We start from the raw sequence: 18,293 nt of genomic DNA, 5'->3' as shown, positions 1-18,293 counted from the left end.
AAAGGACCACAAATGGCCAAATCCTGTAAATAGTGTATGTTGAGACTACTGTATGAAATCCAAGGCAAGTATAACAAACTCAAAGGGGACTCTCTTAATGTTCAGATACACATGCTAGTTTAGGTACACAATTTAACCCAAACAATATCACTTGTAAATTTTTGTATTATTCTCTATAAGATTATTCCAGTAATTTGCACTGAGAAATCCCTATTTTTAATATGTAAACAAATGGAAGAATCTGAAGAGAAGTTTCTCTTCTATTTCATTCTAACATTCAGCTGCTTCTTCATATTCAGAATTCATCCTCAATTCCTCAAAATCCCTTTGTTATAGGTGAACAATGATAGCTTGACAATGCAGTTATTTCTGCCATATATTACAATAATAGCACATTTTCCCTGTGAATGCATGTATATCTGAAAAGTCCTAAATGAAGTTTCCCTCTGTTATGAAGGTACATAGATTGAACTGTACATCAGCTGTACATCTGCTCCTCCCCAAATGCACGACAAAGGCTCTGGATACATAATGTACAACAGCTGTCATGGATATAATGCCTGCACAGAATACTTCAGACACATATTTGCACTAGTATTCACTATATGACATGTACTGTTTATTGTGAAATTTATCTGAAAAAGTAGCTTTTGTAAGTGAAGAACTTCCTGCCTTTCAGTAAATGTAAAGTAGACAACAGATGCACAAACCCATTCCCTCTGTGGGTGCTTTTAATGCTATCAAAAATTCCTTCAAGGAATTCAATTTTCTGAAAGGCAGTAAAAGCATAGAGAGGCCTAGAATTCAAGATAGCATGAGAGCACCAAAATATGATGAAGTCTCTGAAAACACTGAAAATTTAATGGATTCAAACAAAGAGAGAAAGAACCAGGGATATTATTTTCCTGTGATCTTTGTTTTCTTCCCTCATTTTTCCATTCTGCTGTGCAGTCTCAAGCACAAGTACATATAATCCTAATTAGAGTTGGAAACCTTCATGGGGAGGAAGAGCTGTGCCAAATAACACCACAGAGCTTCAAATCTGTAAGGCTAAATACCCCCATAAAGTCGTAGTTAGTTATGTCTGCACAGTCTTTTGCAAAGGGATGTGAGCTCACTGGTTGTGAGCTGAGGAAAAGCCACATAACAGTGACATTAAGCTCAAGTTAATAAGACCTTCTGGGAGGTACTTGATGCAAGTGAAGAGGCAGACAGGCTCTTTCTTTCTGGTTCCAATACGTTCTATGCTGACTTTATGAACTCTTTTAAAAAAAAAAAAAAAAAAAAAAGGTACAGAAACCTTGGTGGGCCATGTAAGGAAATCAGATAGTAGCTATATAGTAGCAGAAGGGCCGATGGCCATAAGGATCAGGACCAAAGTCCTAAATGAGTGACAAATAAGCACTGAGATTCAGTGGAAGGCACTAAAATGTCAGGATGCCGAAAGCTAGATGGATTACAGAGCCCATCAGTTTTGATAAATAGCTCTCTTGAAATAAAGCTGTAATACCTTATTGGATAAAACACTGGTTGCTCTTCAGCTGAACAAACAGGTCAAGTACATGTCCAGGCAAATATCTGTTCTTCAACATTAAAGAGAGAGTTGCAACTCCATTTCTGCTCTCTGTCAGTTTGCTTTTGGATTCATTTTTACTTCTGCTGTACTTGTGCGAATGTAAATAGGACAAATCAGAGCTGGAAGGGCCATTTAACTACGTCTCAGTAACGTGTGTATACCTCATTTAAAACTAGATTATCGATAAGAGTCATTCCTGATGTATATTTACACCTTGCACAATGAACACAGCCCTAATATAATTGATTAGGCAAATATACTAGTTCATTAAATAATACCAATCCAGTGAAGTGCTCACCACTTCTGTGAGTAAGCACTCACAACCTATTTATCCTGCTGAAATGACACATTTCTAAAGATTTTACACCTGGCTAACTGAACTCTGCTATTTTTCTAGGGGTTTCTATGATACCCCCGCTACAGTAGGTAAGATTTATAAAAGCACACAATATTTTATATTTTACATACCTTTCATCCTGAGATATTTCAAAATCTTAAATTAAATTATAATTTGGACAAAGATAATTTATTACACCTCTGTAGTACAGCCCTATTCTATGGTGGGATGAATTAACCATTATTTTAAAGACCACAGCACACCAGAGTTGCAAAAAAAAAAAAAAAAAAATCCTGAAGTGACTGTTAACCTAAATGCACATTAATATCAACAGCAAATAATTTGGATATACAGCTTTCTTTCAAGACTAACTAAGGAAGCCCAAAATAATTTCTCACAGGCTGCTAAATGCCAGTTAGTGGGGAGCTTTTTGCTTATTTGTTTGTCTTTTATATGAAGAAAGACTTTTGCCTACCTGAGCTAGACCCAGAACTGTCAACTGCTCCACAGTTCCCGCAAAAATCACTGAGATGTCCAGATCCTGAGAAGTGTTTTAAATTAATATTTGAAACCATCTGGTCAAGCAAAATATACTGAAGCTTGACAAAAGACAACTGGCAGGAGAGGTATAATTAATTCAATTTTAATACACACACAGAGGCAATACTAAGGCATGACTAGGAAAACCAAGAATTTAATTTCTCTGTTCCGAACTTTCTGCCACTCTGTAAGAATAACTATGACTACTGCTGTCTGAAAATGCTTTCAGCAAAAGCCTTAACGTTCCAAATGATCCTGCAAATCTCATTTCTGTATGCTTTTTAGGTTGTTTAATTCTGAATCAGCAGTCTAAAAGTGTGTTTAAACACTGCAGGTAACCATTTCCCATGGAACAAATAGGGAGGAAATCAGGTTATAGCGAGGGCACCCAGCAGGACTCTTCTACTGTCTACTCAGTGTCAATGTAAACTGATTCCTTTAAGAAAGACACTCAGGGAGAAGTGAACAGATTGTGGGAAACATGTTCTGCATGCAAGAAAGAGCAAAGAGATGGAATACTGGATACTATGAGATAATTATGCACAGGGAAAAAAAGAAGAATCAGACAGGATAGCAACAGAATAACAATATTTCAGGAGATGGGAGCTGTACAAACTAGGCTGACTTGCAGCAGCACAAAGCAGATAATAGATGAGCATCCTCTCTTTCGCTTCTGTGCTCACTTACTAATTCTTTCATGCAAAATAACTGCCACACTGCAAGTTTCTGATGGTTTCTTTATCATTGTTCAGGTTACTAAAATTACTGGTTTTGCCAAGGATTCAGTTATGAACTAAATGAGAAACATATTACAGAGAACTATAAATGTTTATGCATTAAAATAATAAAAAAAACCCCCCACTTTTAGACTGACCAAAAAATTGATTATGACAGCTGAAAAATGGAGAAAAATTTGCTGTAATAAGCACAGAAAAACACCTAGAAAGATGCTAAATAGGCACAAATCTTCAATGTATGTAGCCCAATACCTCTCCGTATGTGACCTTCACTAAGCTATATGGTGGCTATAAGGAACAATATCTCCCTCCAGGTACAATCTCATAACACATCATGTCACACACTACAAAAAAAGCGAGAGCAATCAAAGGAGAATGCATTTGGAGATGTGCTTCTCTGATATGATATCAAGCTGTTTAAGTAGGATTCAAATAGTTCTAACAATGATCTAGCAGAACAGAACATATTTAGACTATCAAAAGAGTGGGATTACGTTAGCGATTAATATGAGACACCATTACTTTTGACACAAAGTTTTATTATTTTGCAGTTCTGTGCTATAGACTCATTAAAGGGGCAACAAAAGCGATGCACAGCCAACAGAAATGACCCATCAGAAACCCTCCTGGAGCAAACCAGCTTCTTTGGATACTGCAACAGCACCTGGAGGAGAGGGCCCTGCACACACAAGGACCAAGACTGGAATGCTACCATGATCTCATCCGTATGAGTGAACTGAGCACAGCCTAAAGGTAAAGGAAAATAAATTCAACTGTTCTCTAATTTCAAATCCACTTGATTACCGTGGGTTTGAAACTTCAACTCTTGATGCATTTCTTTTTTTAGTAGAGATAATATAATTGAAGAAAAGAGGCTGAAAATATTTATTGGGAAAAATGTGGTAAAAACGGAGCAGGGAAACAAAAGCTACTGACAAACAAAAGTCATTATATATATCTATATCTATATATATATATCAAGTGTAGAGAACTGTGCGTAACAGAGATAACTGACCTGGGCCAACTGAGTATCCTTTTTCCTTTCCTGCATATGCACAATAAAAAAAAAATACTTTTGAACCAACTCATCCTTGAAACAAACATAAGGCTTCCATGATAGGCAAAAATCTAGTCAAAGAAGTTCTTGAACCTTAAAACAGATGACCTCTCCTTGTCCATTTTAAATAATCAGTAAGCCTATGGCAAGGTCTGAGCTTTTGTTTATCTTATTTCTGAATCTGCTGCTTCCCTTCTAAAACCTCTATAAACAGAGCAACAGCAGAAAGCCAAACAGTGGTTTGAGCCCTATGCTGCAATATGTGGCATATCAAGAAAATAAAACCTAATTTTAGATTGTGACAGAGTGAAAGCTATGATTTTGTTAGTTTGAAGCTTTTGCTTTAGGAAAAAGGAAGAGGACCATGGCACCAGTCATCCCTAGACAAAATTCTGAGATTCTCCCACCTAATTCACAAATTCAAGTCACCTCAACAGCATGAGGACAAGGTAAAATAAAATAAAAAGGGAACACAGTAGATAGTCACCAAGGAATGGCAGCTGCATAAATACCACTATAACTACAGGTTCACATTAAAGTCACACAAATAACAGAGGGTATATATGCTGCTGTGGCTACAGAATGTGAAAGGTAAGGAGTAAATACAGCAAGCACTAGTAGCCTTGATATAATACAAATCATAGATTTCAAAATTGGAAAGGTTTCAGAACTAATGAAGTGAGAGTAAACAGGAACTCTGCATTGCTGAAAAACTAGTCAACAAAATTAGGGAGCAAATGAAACACTTCGGAATAGCTAGTAATTACAGAAGCTTACAAATGACAAGTGTGATACTCAATCACAAAAAGCCAGCACAGAAGAAGCCCCAATATTGTAATTGCAGAGAAAGATAATCGTGTGTATAATAAAGTAACAAAGAAAATTATGGTAACCAGGAGATCAGAAAGGATTCTGTAAAGGGTAATACAAAAGAGGGAGTAATACAGAATAATTTCAGACACCAAATGAGGAAGCTGGGGAGAAAGAATGATAAGGGAGTAGGAGGGATTTTATAACATGCTTGCTAGAGCTTTTTTTTTTTTTTTTTTTTGTTTTAAAGACCAAGCTAATTAGACACTGAATAGTCATCTAGAACAAAGGTTAAGCATCAGCTGTTAAGACAGAACAGAGCACTCAAGGTGAACCTATCACAGGTTTGCAAGTTGCAATAAAAGATAAAAGGAAGATGATGGAAGACTGGCTTAAAGTTTTAGGGACAGAAATAGCATATGAAGCAAAAATTTCCCCTTTGGTTTTGTTATTGTTCAGAACGAGTGGTACCCATAACACTAATGGAGTATATCTTCTTGATGCACTTTTAAAAAGAACATAACATGGTGTAATAGCTTACCGTTAATGGAAATATTTTCAAGTATATTCAATAATTAGAATAACATCCACAAAAGTCAGAAGAATTTTATCTTGTAAAATGTAGTTGGTTTGTTTTCAGGCTTATTATGACATGATTCCTGGAAATGCGATTTCAACTAAATATTCGTGTTTATGCAGATCAGGACCTATAGGTCTTCAGCTCCAAGGCAGAAGGGGAAATGGATCCTATATGGAAGAGAATTATCCTGGGTAGCACTCCATTCCATACATAATAATTCTTTATTTTGTTATCATTTGCACCAGTAAATTACTACTCTTCTAAAACAGAAGCATTTGACATCCTTTTTGCAGTGATAGCGTAAGTATAGGCATATTAGTTGGAAAAGTCTCAGTGGAAACTGAGTGCTGTATAAATACCAGAAACAAACACCGGTTCAAACAGTCTCTGCTTTGTGTGATCACTCAAACGATTCACCCCAGTCACTGATCATGCTTCCGGGCAGTGTCATTTTGTAAAGGGCGTCTTCATCAACCTCTACGAGCGCGTTACTGCTTTAGGCTATACTTGGGCTCCGTCCTGATGTCCAGAGGAGGGCTGCCTTATTGCTGCTTTTTATATCTTTCACTCAAATACGATGGTATTTGATGGATTTATACTATATGTATTTATTAGAAATGTCTGCACCTCTAAAACCCTATAAAGATTTTCAAAGTATCATATTAAAATAAATAAAAGTATCAGCAAGTTCAGTGAGATTGCCTGTATGTTTTAAAAAATGTTTCAACGTTTTTTCTAAAGAATCATTTTACTAAATGTAACAGAAATATATGTATACATAATTTATTTTATCTGAACACATATTGGTCATTGAAATGCAACTTATCTTTATTTTAAGAGCCTAAATGGACTTAAGTTGTTCTTTCCTTGACACGTTGCAAGGTGATACATTTCTGCTGCAAGAATTACAGACACTAAATTTCTCACTAAATATATACACCTTCATATCTTTTTTCCTAGGAATATTTAGAGAGATTAATTTTTTTCTTAAAGTGACAGTTACATCATAGGAAAATCCAGGCTGGAAGGGATCTCAGAAGGTGGCTAATCCAAACTCCTATTCGAAGGAAGGCCAGCTATGCGATCAGTCCAGATTACCCAGCACTTAACCTGCTCATGTTTTGAAAGTCTCTCAGGATGGAGACTACACAACCTCTCTGCACAGCTTGTTTCTATGTTTGGCTGTCCCAACAATAAAAAAGGATTTTCCTTCTATCCAGTCAGAGCCACTCTGCCCATTGTCTCTCATATTCCCACCATGTACCACTGTGAAGGCACTCATAAGCGTTGGAAGACTGCTACCAGGTCCCCTCTAGACCTTCCCTTCTCCAGGCTAAACAAGTCCACTGCTCACGGTCTCTCTGCACAGGGTGTGTGCTCCTGCCCCTAGACCAGCCTGGCAGCCTTCTGCCAAGTACACTCAGTATAATCAACGCCTTTCTTGTACTGGGTGTCTGTAGGGGTGGGGGAAAAAACTGGGCACAGTAATCTAGAGATGGTCTACCAACATCTGAGTAAAAGGTGGATAATCGCTTTCCTTAATGTACTGGCTGTGCTCCTGTTCCTACAGCCCAGGTTGCTGCGGGCCTCCTTTGCTGCTGGCTCATGTTCAGGTTGCTGCCAGCTGCTTTTCAGCAGAGCTGCTCCCCAGCCAATTGGTGCCCAGCTTGTACCATTGCAAGGGCTTCTTCCCTCCCAGGTGCAGGCCTTTGCATCGGTCCTTGGCGAATGTCATAAGGTTCCTGTCTGCCCATTCTTCCAGCCTGTCTAGGTCCCTCTGAATGGCAGCGTGTATTGACTGGTCCCCAGAAATTTCTGTCACTGAAACTTGATGAGAGGTAGGTCTCATTAGCTACAGAAGGTTAAATTGCATATTTGATAGAACAAATAAAATTGCTACTACCTTAAATAGGTGATTCCACATATGGAATTTAATTTGAATGACTGATAACTAATGTCACCTGCACACATATAAAGAAGATGAGAAGAAAGACTCTCAAGTACAAATCTGTGCTAAAATGCTGCCCTTAAAGTGAGGGGCAGATCCTGAGTCCAATAGCTCAGTGCTCTGCTGATAGTGCTCCAATTTAATCTGGAGTATTGCAGACATGTAGAACTGAAGTAACGCAGTGGGGAAATCAGTCTCATAATATCTGTAAGTGTGCAAAAGCTTTCCAAATAGGGTAAAAGCAAGTGAAAATAGAAGCTAAAGAGACAAGAGTTGAATATTTTTCTATGTAAGCATTAGAAAACACAATATGACTATAAAACACAAAGCATTTGAGGTGTGATACTCCAAGCACAGTATTTCTGGAACAACAAATTTGGTGAAACCTGGAAAATGACTAGATACATAAAATATCAAGCTGCAAAGTCAGTTAAGTGACAGGTAAATTAAAGCACAACAAAACAAGGGCACTGATTTGGTTCAAAATTTTATGTCTGCAGCAAGAATTATATAAATAAATTGGCAGGCAGGCATAGACAATTCATATAGAAGATGACAACAAAACCAGCAAAGAGTTATGAAATTGTGAGCTGTTATTACAGTTCTCTGAGACATTTTTTGATCTTTTTCAGACTATTTATATTAGGGAAAACTCAGATACAAACACCAGAACACCGACCATGTATAATTTAACTATTTGGTTGTGCAATCTTCGCAGACTCTAGTCTATAATGACTACATCAGCAGACCTGCTGACGTCAAGCCACGTTAGCCAGTTTATGGTTCCATGGGTTACGTCTGGCCTGCCAGGACAGCTCTCTGACCTGCTGCCATTCATTTTCCTAAAGACTTCACAAAGGCAGACAGCAGGATGGTGACGTATCCAATTTACTTTGGTGGCTCACAAGTTGTTCCAGACAACCCTCTTTCCTACAGACATGGTCAGAAGAGGCAGTCGTGACAGGAACTCTTGTATGTTGATTAGAAGATGAGCCAGTCTCTAGGTAGTAACCATTACATTGTCATTACACGTGGGGAAAGGGTCATCGCAGAAGAGCCTTGAGTGGCTCTGTACCAGGCTATTCTACCTGCTTTTGCAAGAAAGACTGGAAGACTTAGCAGGACTCTTGGATAAACAGCTAATGTCATGGTTGTTAGCTGAGAGAAGGGGGCGGGGGGGGGGGGGGGGGGGGAAGAAAGGAAGAAGAAAAAAAAAAAAAAAGAGAGAGACAGAGTCAAAAAAGATGAAAAACGTAGGTTGCTCCAGCATCTGCAAAACCAAAATTGCCACAAATGTAATATTGCTGCTAAAAATGTCTGGAGAAACTTTCTACAGGAATGACCAGACACATAGAAATGACCGAGTCAGGAAGTTTAAGAATGTCCTGGCTGAAAATAATCCCATTCTCAATTGAGACAAAATAATACTGCATTTATTCCCAGTCCAAATTGTGTAAACTGAAAACACCTTCATTAAAAGTGGCATGACCTACAAGGTATAATCTTATACCATAATAAACTAGGAATTTACTCACGGTCAATTATCTCATATCAGCTGGGGGCAGGGGAGCATAAGGGTGAGGATGGAATTCCCAGCTGAGTGTCAGTAATTTCTTAAATAGCTGAAACTCATTTGCTTGTTATAGTCCAAACATCATCTAATTATCATAACAGTACAGAACATGTGGCAGTTACTGACCAAAATCTCCAATTTAATTCTCTGCAGTCCAAATATGTCAGGTATAAACCAAGACTGAATTTGCCTTCTGAAAGGTACCATATATGCAACTTTCCCCACCCAGGATCCTAACGACTTTTGAGAGCTTCTGTGAGGAATGACTTGAATAAAAGTATAAGGAATTTGGTACCTTGAAGAAACAAGCCTACTTTAAAAGGTAGATTCTGTGTGCCTTGCATGCACAGAACTCCCCTAGACAAGTTTCAAACGAGCCCTGCTGTTACCATATTCACACTGCTCTATTCACAGTAAGGAAAAAAGAAATGTAAACATGAAAGATCTTTAGAAAGTGTACTTCCTTAGAGACTTTTTTCCTCTTTATATTTCAGCTTGTTCCATTTCCACTAAGCTTGTTTTTTTGTTTTCTTTGCTGAAGGAAGTTTAAGCCTGATTGCCTCAAAGAATGCCAGTAATCACATATCACTATCCACAATATCTTATAGGAAGCCCTAGTGTATGTAACTGCATTACCTTTCCCAACATTTTAGATCAGAATAGCATGAAACTGCTGTTTCTCATGTCACAGAGGTTAGTTCTCTTGCGAGTTTGTATGAAACAGCTAGTAAAAGTAACTATTATCTGAAACCAAATACACAAAATAATCCTAAGTGGCTAGCATTTTACTGGTAGTCTGCGAGATTTGATTGTGTAATTTACTGAATCCAGCCACTAAATGACAACATGAGCTAGAACTGTGCAAACAATTCTTTTCAGAGCCATATGTCCGCAAATTGTCTGAAAATTGCAAGCACAGTAGAATGAAGAGAGAAAAAAAAAAACCAACCAAAACCAAACAACAACCCCCCCCCCAAACAAACAAACAAACAAACAAGTAGTTGTTTTGAAAATCCAATTCAGAATAATACTGCTCCACCCAACTGAAGTGACTTCCCCTCTTCCCTTCAAATGCTTATGTGTGAATCTACCGGGGTACATTGCAGAGAAATTACACGCATAGCACCAAACAGAAAGTTAAAAGTCACAGAAAGTAATATTTCTTTGTGTGCTGTACATCAGTGTTAATATATGAGATCAAGACGACAGGACAAAATACAGTAAATAAAGATACAGCAGCATACACAGAGAGACCCAATCCTATAATCCCCCCAAAGACTCCAGAGTACAGACATTATTTACACTGATTTGTAACAGAAAATAACTTGCTCTTTGCTGGTACTGGTGATTTTTTTCTTCCAGCAAGCAAAGCATAAACATTTACTCAAAGCTGAATAAAAGGTACTTAACAATCAGAGTTATTAGTGCCTTGTGAGAGCCAAACCAAACATAAAACAAGCAGGTGTAACTTACATGAAAGATCATGCTGAGGTTTCATATCAAGACATTGTACCTCAAAGTCATGAAGAGGATGAGCCAACAAGAACTTTGTACACAGGGCTTGATTCACGTGCATTGCCATGTGCATATCCAGATCCCTAGTTCAGTGAAAAATTGCCATAAAACATGAGATTTATGTTGGTTCTGCTTGGACCTATGTAAACACAAACAGCAGCACAAACAGAGGCAGATCTGACCTCTCACTAACATGAAATTCAAAACGAGAGGCTGCACAGATGGTTGCTGCCCATTCCTGGAATGGCGGTTTGCATTCAGGGCCCTGCAGGATGACCAAGGATCCAGGCACAGACTTTAGCCTTGGAAGCTTGGCTTCTTTTTCCAACTACCTCACCTGGTCTAATAGAAGATACTACTACTTCTTCGAGATTCTGCTTTCCTTATATCCTCAGACACCAGCCATGTCTGTATTACACTTGTCAGGCAACAGCCAAAGCACACAGTATATCCAAATTTAACTTTCTTCCCCTTCACTGTATGTCTGAGAAACAGCTGGCTAGCTGGGCCTGTGGAGGACGTCTTGCACCTGAAGAATCCTCTCAGCAAATTACACAGCTACAACTGTCACTGCAGAGGCAGTTGTTAGGAAGCGCAAGTCAGGTTGCAAGAGGTTGCGAGATCCTCCTGTCTAATCTTAGCTACACATCATTTACAACTCTACTACAAAATACCAAATCAAAGCAAGTTGCATGTGTTTTACAAGTCTTTTACAGCAGGCAGGTAGGCATCCATTATAGTAAGCCATCATTTACATCCAATTCTTTCTGTCAGCTAGGTTTGCATTACTGTTGATTCTGGTTCTGAAGTAGTTATTTTAAAGAGTATTCAAAGGTAGGCAGCAAGCACTGTTACCTATGTATTTGCCTTGCAACTTGTTACTTCAAATTGCTGGATCACACTATGGGCAGACAGAAAGAGAGCTGAACGCTGCTGAGTAACAACGTCTGCACAGTCTGGGAATCTCTGTTTTGGCATTTCTTTGAGGTGACAAAACCTACAGGGCTTTGCTGCACCCATTCCTTCAGAATGCTCCTGACCGGCTCATCTCCTTGGGGGTTATACACAGCACAGTACATAACAGCACTATCACCACTTCCATTACTGATTTTAGACCCCAAATGTCCTTCAGTTCACAAAAAAGTTAGAATAACAACAAAAATGGCATAGCAGCTGACTTAAACATCTAAATCTCAACTTTTCCAATTTAAAAACGTTCAGAAGAGGACTTGCCTGCGTCCGCTCTCGGTACCTGCCAATTCCACTTTTGAGTAAAATCCATGGTATCGACTATTCTTTGGGACAAAGACTATCAGTCTTTCATCCTGATCTCAAAGCACTCCCACAGTGTGGAATAGGGTCTCGGTTTAGCTTACTCCAGCGTGAAAAGCTGATCACAAAAATCACAGCAGAGTCTTGATTACCCGCCTCGTATAAGAGGGAGATTTTAAATAAAGTATTTAATTTGTGACATTTCTTGGTGGAAGGTGAACAATGGAAAATACTGAGCACAATTATTAGTTTGCATTTCACATACAATTATTCCTCCATATTAACACAGTCGTGACTATTTGAGAAAACAAATCGTTAAGCTTGTACATGTGAAGATGCACAGGACATATTTTAAATTCGATTTCCATGAGCTCATTTGAATTATTTGAGTTCAAATATTATTCAAGTTAGACTCATCTTATTGGCAACAGAAACAATGCCATGTGACTTATTATTTTACATTTCTGTATCTAATCAGTGCAGCTGGAAAAGTGAATATTGAATTAACAATTGATCATTAATTCATGACAAATGGTGCTGAATAAATCCACAGAGAAAACAACTGTGAACACTCACTCTTCTGGCAAGTGAACACTCACTCTTCTATCCATCAGCCGATAGGGCCAAAATCTGCCTCATAAATTTCAGACTACATATTCAGCTCTAAGTTGCAGATTAATACTGCCAAAGTGGAATTTCATTTTGACATTTCATTTTCAGTGGGATGGACTGAGAAACTGTTTTGTAGGTTCCAGAACACAAATCTCAAGAGATCTTTTAAACATGGAGTACCTGATGCTACACAAGGAAACAAAATTTCTTTTCAGTTCACTTAATTCCATCAGCTTTGATTAACATTTCAGGATATTGCTCTTTCCTGTCTGAAGAGGCACAGCTTAGTACTGCTGTACGTGTGCTAAGCTGTCCTGCTGAAACCCACTCCTGCCTGCCGCTGTGATGGCTGAGATGGCAGCCACCCCTAAACACTCAAACCCACCCCTCTAACAGTCGTTATTTTGCCTTCAATTTGCAAGTTTAAATTAAATTACAATTTAAAATGCTTTTGCTAATCAAACTTATTTTAATAAAACTCATTAGAAAATAAACAGTAGAGAAGAGAAATCAGAGGGGGCAGCTGCCTCCACCCACACAATAGCAATAGGGAGCTGAGGGCTGGCACTGGGTGCTAACTTCTTTAGCTAGAAAAGCTGCAGCTGGGAGACAACATTGAAGTGGACCTTTAATGCTATAGCTATAACACTTATTTTGGTATAAGATGGCCCTTTTCTAGTTAGGTCACATTTATTCCTGATTAAAAGCATCCACATGGGAAATTATACACAGGACTGTAACAGTAAAGCTGCACCAATACCGCTATATTGATAAATCACTTCATTTAGACAAGCTGTACATTTTTTTCTCCATATATAATTCTGCTAAAATCAATGTATTATCAAATTTACTTCAGGGGAGAGTTACCTCTCCCCTGAAGAGACTAATTGGCAATTGAAGAGACTGTCTAAGCTAAAACACTACAAGCATGGTACACTTTGCCAAAAAGGAGGCGTCTAGGGAACTTTTCCTCCAAAGTAGTTCTGAAACAGCACATCCTATTGCTACAATGCAGAGAGAGCTTGGGGAAGAAAAAAAGTGAACACACAGTTGTACACACAGACACAAAAAGATATCTGGAATCCATCATTCTCCTCCTAATTGACAGCTAGTTAAAGCCAAATGCGCTCTGATCCAGTTACATTTGTAGTTTTTGGATGTCTTTATTGGCAGAAGACCTACAAACACCAGCCGGTCATAATTAGAAGCATGTGAACTGGATGAAATTCAGTTTGCCATTAACTTTCAGACACTTGCATTCAGCTAGCATAATGGCTTAGTGACTTAATCATGTATCCCACAGCATGGAGCTGTGGAATTACAACCTTTCTTAAACCAGCGGAGCATTCTACACTAAATAGAGATGCAAGTGTCTGGGCTTTGGTCTGGCCTCAAGGAAAAAAACAAAGCAAAGACACTGGAACTTTCTCAAAGCTATACTAGTAAACTATAAAAGCCCCAAGTGGAGGAATGTTTTTGTTTGGTGAAATCTGTAACTCAGATACCCAGTAAACATTAGCTCAGAGGATATACGTGAATTAGGTCAAACTGGCAACAGTGATGTCAAGCCACAAGATCATGAGAGTACAGAGTTTTGCAACTGGCTCAACCTGTTTGCTCAGTCTTTGGCTAATAGGTAACATGAGCCTCCCTTACGTTGCTCATCATCACAGAAACCACCACTGCTCTTCCTGTCAACTCAGACTGTAACGAAGTACAATACTGCCCTTGAGGATGTCATTTTCCTGGTGTATCGCCCATGGAGACAATAGCTATTTACCCATCCTCTGCCTCTCCCTGTTCTATGAGAGAGAGCCTGAAACTGCTGCATCTTGAGGAAAACTGGCTCCTCTACTAGAGGACAAAAGAAATAAATCTCCTGTGTATAAATGCATTGTACCCTTACAAATTACAGCAGCTAACTTTGCTGGGCTTTTTTTTTAAAAAAATACAAGTTGAGCAAAGAATTCTGAGCTTAATCCAGCATTCATTAAAAAAAAAAAAAGAAAAAGATATTTCAGAGTGCGCTGCACTTCAAGGCTCCTAGGCACAGGTAGCATCCTATTGTTGTGGCAGCTTCACCCCTCCCCTGCCAACGGCACGTCTGCACTGTTGACCACAGCTTTCAAACAACTGATGCAAAGCTGACCGTTGCAGATTCTATCCTTGAGTTTATACATGAGCTGTTGGGAGCATTTTAATTCAAATAGTCTTATTTCCTTTCAGAAATAAAAAAGAGAAACATAATACAACTGCAGCTAAGCTGGCTGCACTCATCAAAGCCACCTACCATTTATTCTGAATAGAACAGTCTTCAAACCAAATCTTGCTCTCATGTACACACTGAAAAAGCTTTACTGAAATGGTAAATGGGGGCACTGGTGCAAAACTCCAAAAGAAGTTAGATGCTGATACTCACTTAGGTAAGAACTGCACAGGCATATCTGGAAGGAAGAACCCAACCCTTAAAAAAAGATTACAAGCCCCTACAAAAGACATTACAGAACACTACTTGCATTGGCAATCGGTGTTGCACTAACTGTTGAAAATCAGGAAATCACGCTACCTCTATACCCTGCCACTGGCACAAGTGAAAACTCACAAGCATAGACAGGCATAATATATGACTTGCTAAGAAAAAAAAATGATTATTACTTATTAATTGTTTAACAATAGCTTTTATGTTAATTGTTACGACTGAGTAATAAATAATTATTCTTATTACTACATCTTGATAAAGCTGAAAACAAGCCATGCAGACTTAAAACATGGAATTTCACAATTCTAATGCAGTTTAAGGATTCTGAAAAAAAAATGGGACATACATATTCCGGAATATGACTGTATTTCTCCCAAGTAGGATTACCATTTTGCTCCATCTATAGTAAGAGTCTCACTGACTTCAGCAGGAGAACAACACAAACATTGACTGCTTCTGAAAAGTCAATGCTATTTATTTACAGAGTTTTCTGCACCAGGTACCTAGGAGATTTGCACATGAAGGGAAGCAGCATCTGCCTGCTTTTCTAGACTATATTGAAGGAAAACACCTGAGTTCACTCCTGTAGAAGGGGAAGTAAGGGAAATTAAACCAAGTTAGACAGAAACCAAAACCAGTGGCTTCAAAAACCAGACTCGCTAAGGGGTTAAGCACAGTGATGTTCTCACCATACAAGGTATCATTGTGTGCAGGTGTAGCTACATTAGCAACCAGCACAATGCAATAGTAATGGATCTGTAGAGTAGGACAGGTAATGATGTGCACCTGACAGTTGCACTACACACCTTTTGAGTCTGATCAAATGGACCAAGCACGCACACACAGCTGGAACACTTCCAGTGCATTTCTGTGGTCCTTTTACACACCCTGGGCTCAGCCTTCTCCAAGAACAAATAGTATTTTCTCTCCTGGACTTGTGCTAGTGGCTTATCTGCCCCCAAGTTCCAGAAAGCTGCCCAGAGAAATCAGGGCGTAGTTACCAATAGCAGTTTGTGTTTAGATTTGTAGAAATACATAAATAACACATATCTGCTTACAGTAGAACAACTCAAGAGACATGAAGGAAGAGTATTATACAAGTACGCAGACATTTCAGGTAGAAGTTTATACTGTATTAAGTTTAGTGAACATTAACAGATTACAAAGAGGCCCAGATGAGTGAATGCTGTGAAGAACCACACAAATACCAGCAACAATGTAATATAAGTTACTGTTGCCTGACCTCAAGAACTAACCCTATTTGCTTGTAGGAATGTTAGGTTATAATCCTCCACAAAGTGCTGGAGAGGGACACATTTTATATTCAACCTGTCTGATCCACAATAATAGATTATATATTCTGCTTTCTGTGAGAAATGAGAACATATTATGATGAAAGTTAGCTGATTCCACCACTATATTCAGGAAAAAAATACTTTAAAGAAGCACAGAAGCAACCAAGACAAATCACATGGAGGCATCCTGATCTAATGAGCAGGGCACTGGCATGTTCCTGGAGATCTGAATTCTTTTCTCGATTAAACAGTAGGAGTGGACTGTTTTGCAAATATTTAATTTTCAAGCTTCTAATTACAGTGGCTGAGTTTTTCCTCCTGAGAAAACAGGTGTTGACACAAGATCTGACAGATCCTAGCAACTGGCATTTGCTGGTCCCTTTCTCAGTTTTACAAACACACGTGGAAAAAAGGAAAAAAGGAAAAAGCATGATCTAACCTAAGAGACAAATATTTGGGCTGTGCATCAAGAATTTTTTTGATCTGTGTTTGCATGGTGAGCTGTTCATAATCTGACTCAGTTCTTCCAGAGATGGAAGTTTCAGCATGCCCCATTTTGAAATGGCATTATCCTGGCTGAGAAAACCTTCACACATGGGTCAGTTAATAGGAAGTAATTAAATACATCCACAGTGAAATCCTTTCAGTGAGGGGGATTTAATCTTGTCATCTTCCCTAGACACATCAAAAAGGGAAATAAAAGGCATAGAAGAAAATATAAAGAGGATATTTGTTGTACTTCAAAAAAAACCCTGAAAACCTGTGATGCTTCCAGTTCAGATTTAAACTACAAATGTGAGTAAAGTCAAATTTACAGTTTAAAGTATATCCTAGTTCATTTGCATGCTCTAACACTGATAAAATTTTAATGCATTTGATGGAAGCAGGATAACCAGGAAAAATGCTACCTATTGTACATTGTTTTGCCGCACTGCCTACAAGTAGCTAATTACAGCCTCCCTGCCTTCACTCTAAAATCTCTTGCTTTTGTGGTTTCTATTCATTGTCCTTAATGTTGTTTCAATGTAGGGGTTTGTCTGAATTACCATTTTATTGTAGCATTAAACTTGAGTTGAGACACATTAATAGCACTGCGTTATCACATGTCAGTCAGTTCAGTCATTAATATATGTAACCACTGTATTTAGTTTATTTCTGTGTCATGTCCCCATGTCCCCATCCCATCTCCCCCTCCCTCCCGCCCCTAAAATATTATTTGCTTATCCACTGGAACTGCTGTAGTCTATCAGCTAAATAGATGCATTCTTTTGTTTGAGTACTAATTTGGAAATGCCCAGTACTTACCCATTGTAGTAGCCTATTGTTTATATTCCTACTGAGATGTTTTTGAAAGAGCATTTTTGGCACAAAGCACTAAAAGCTCTATGGGCTGGCTACTGTATGCACACACTAAATCCATCCTTTGTTCATGCTTCTGCTGCAATAACATAAAAATCAGCTAAGTATATTTTACGCTACTAATACACTCAATGACTGATGAACCTTCCTTGCCTCACTTTTTTTCCGATGTTGAAATATTATTATCCATTACCCCTCCATTCCCCTCATTACATCAAGAAGACTCTGTTAATATAATCTAGATGCTTTGATATCCTCAAACGGAAGATGATAGTTCTTGACATCAAAGTGTCTCACGTCTGCATCACACAACTCAATCTTAAACAGAGATAAGCCCACCCAGCCAGTGCACTCTGCAACCGAAAGCTGACCAGCTCAGATGGAGGCCATGCTGTCCCACAGCTATATCGCTTGAGGGATCTGAGCTTATATCCTTGTAGATATTTCTTGAAACCAGCTATTTCAGAGCTATCTGAAGGAGTTCACAATGGCACTGAGCCATATGGCATATGTATTAAAGAAGGGGTTTTTTTCATCTTGTTCAAACCTATTCTCTTTTATATTGAATTCCTTGCTATGTAAATAAGAAATCAGTTCAAGGTC

This window comes from Platalea leucorodia (assembly GCF_965183815.1).
Source record: "Platalea leucorodia genome assembly, chromosome: 10".
In the NCBI taxonomy this organism is placed as follows: Eukaryota; Metazoa; Chordata; class Aves; order Pelecaniformes; family Threskiornithidae; genus Platalea; species Platalea leucorodia.
The sequence above is the reverse complement of the archived record's forward strand: the minus strand, read 5'-3'. Positions refer to the sequence as shown.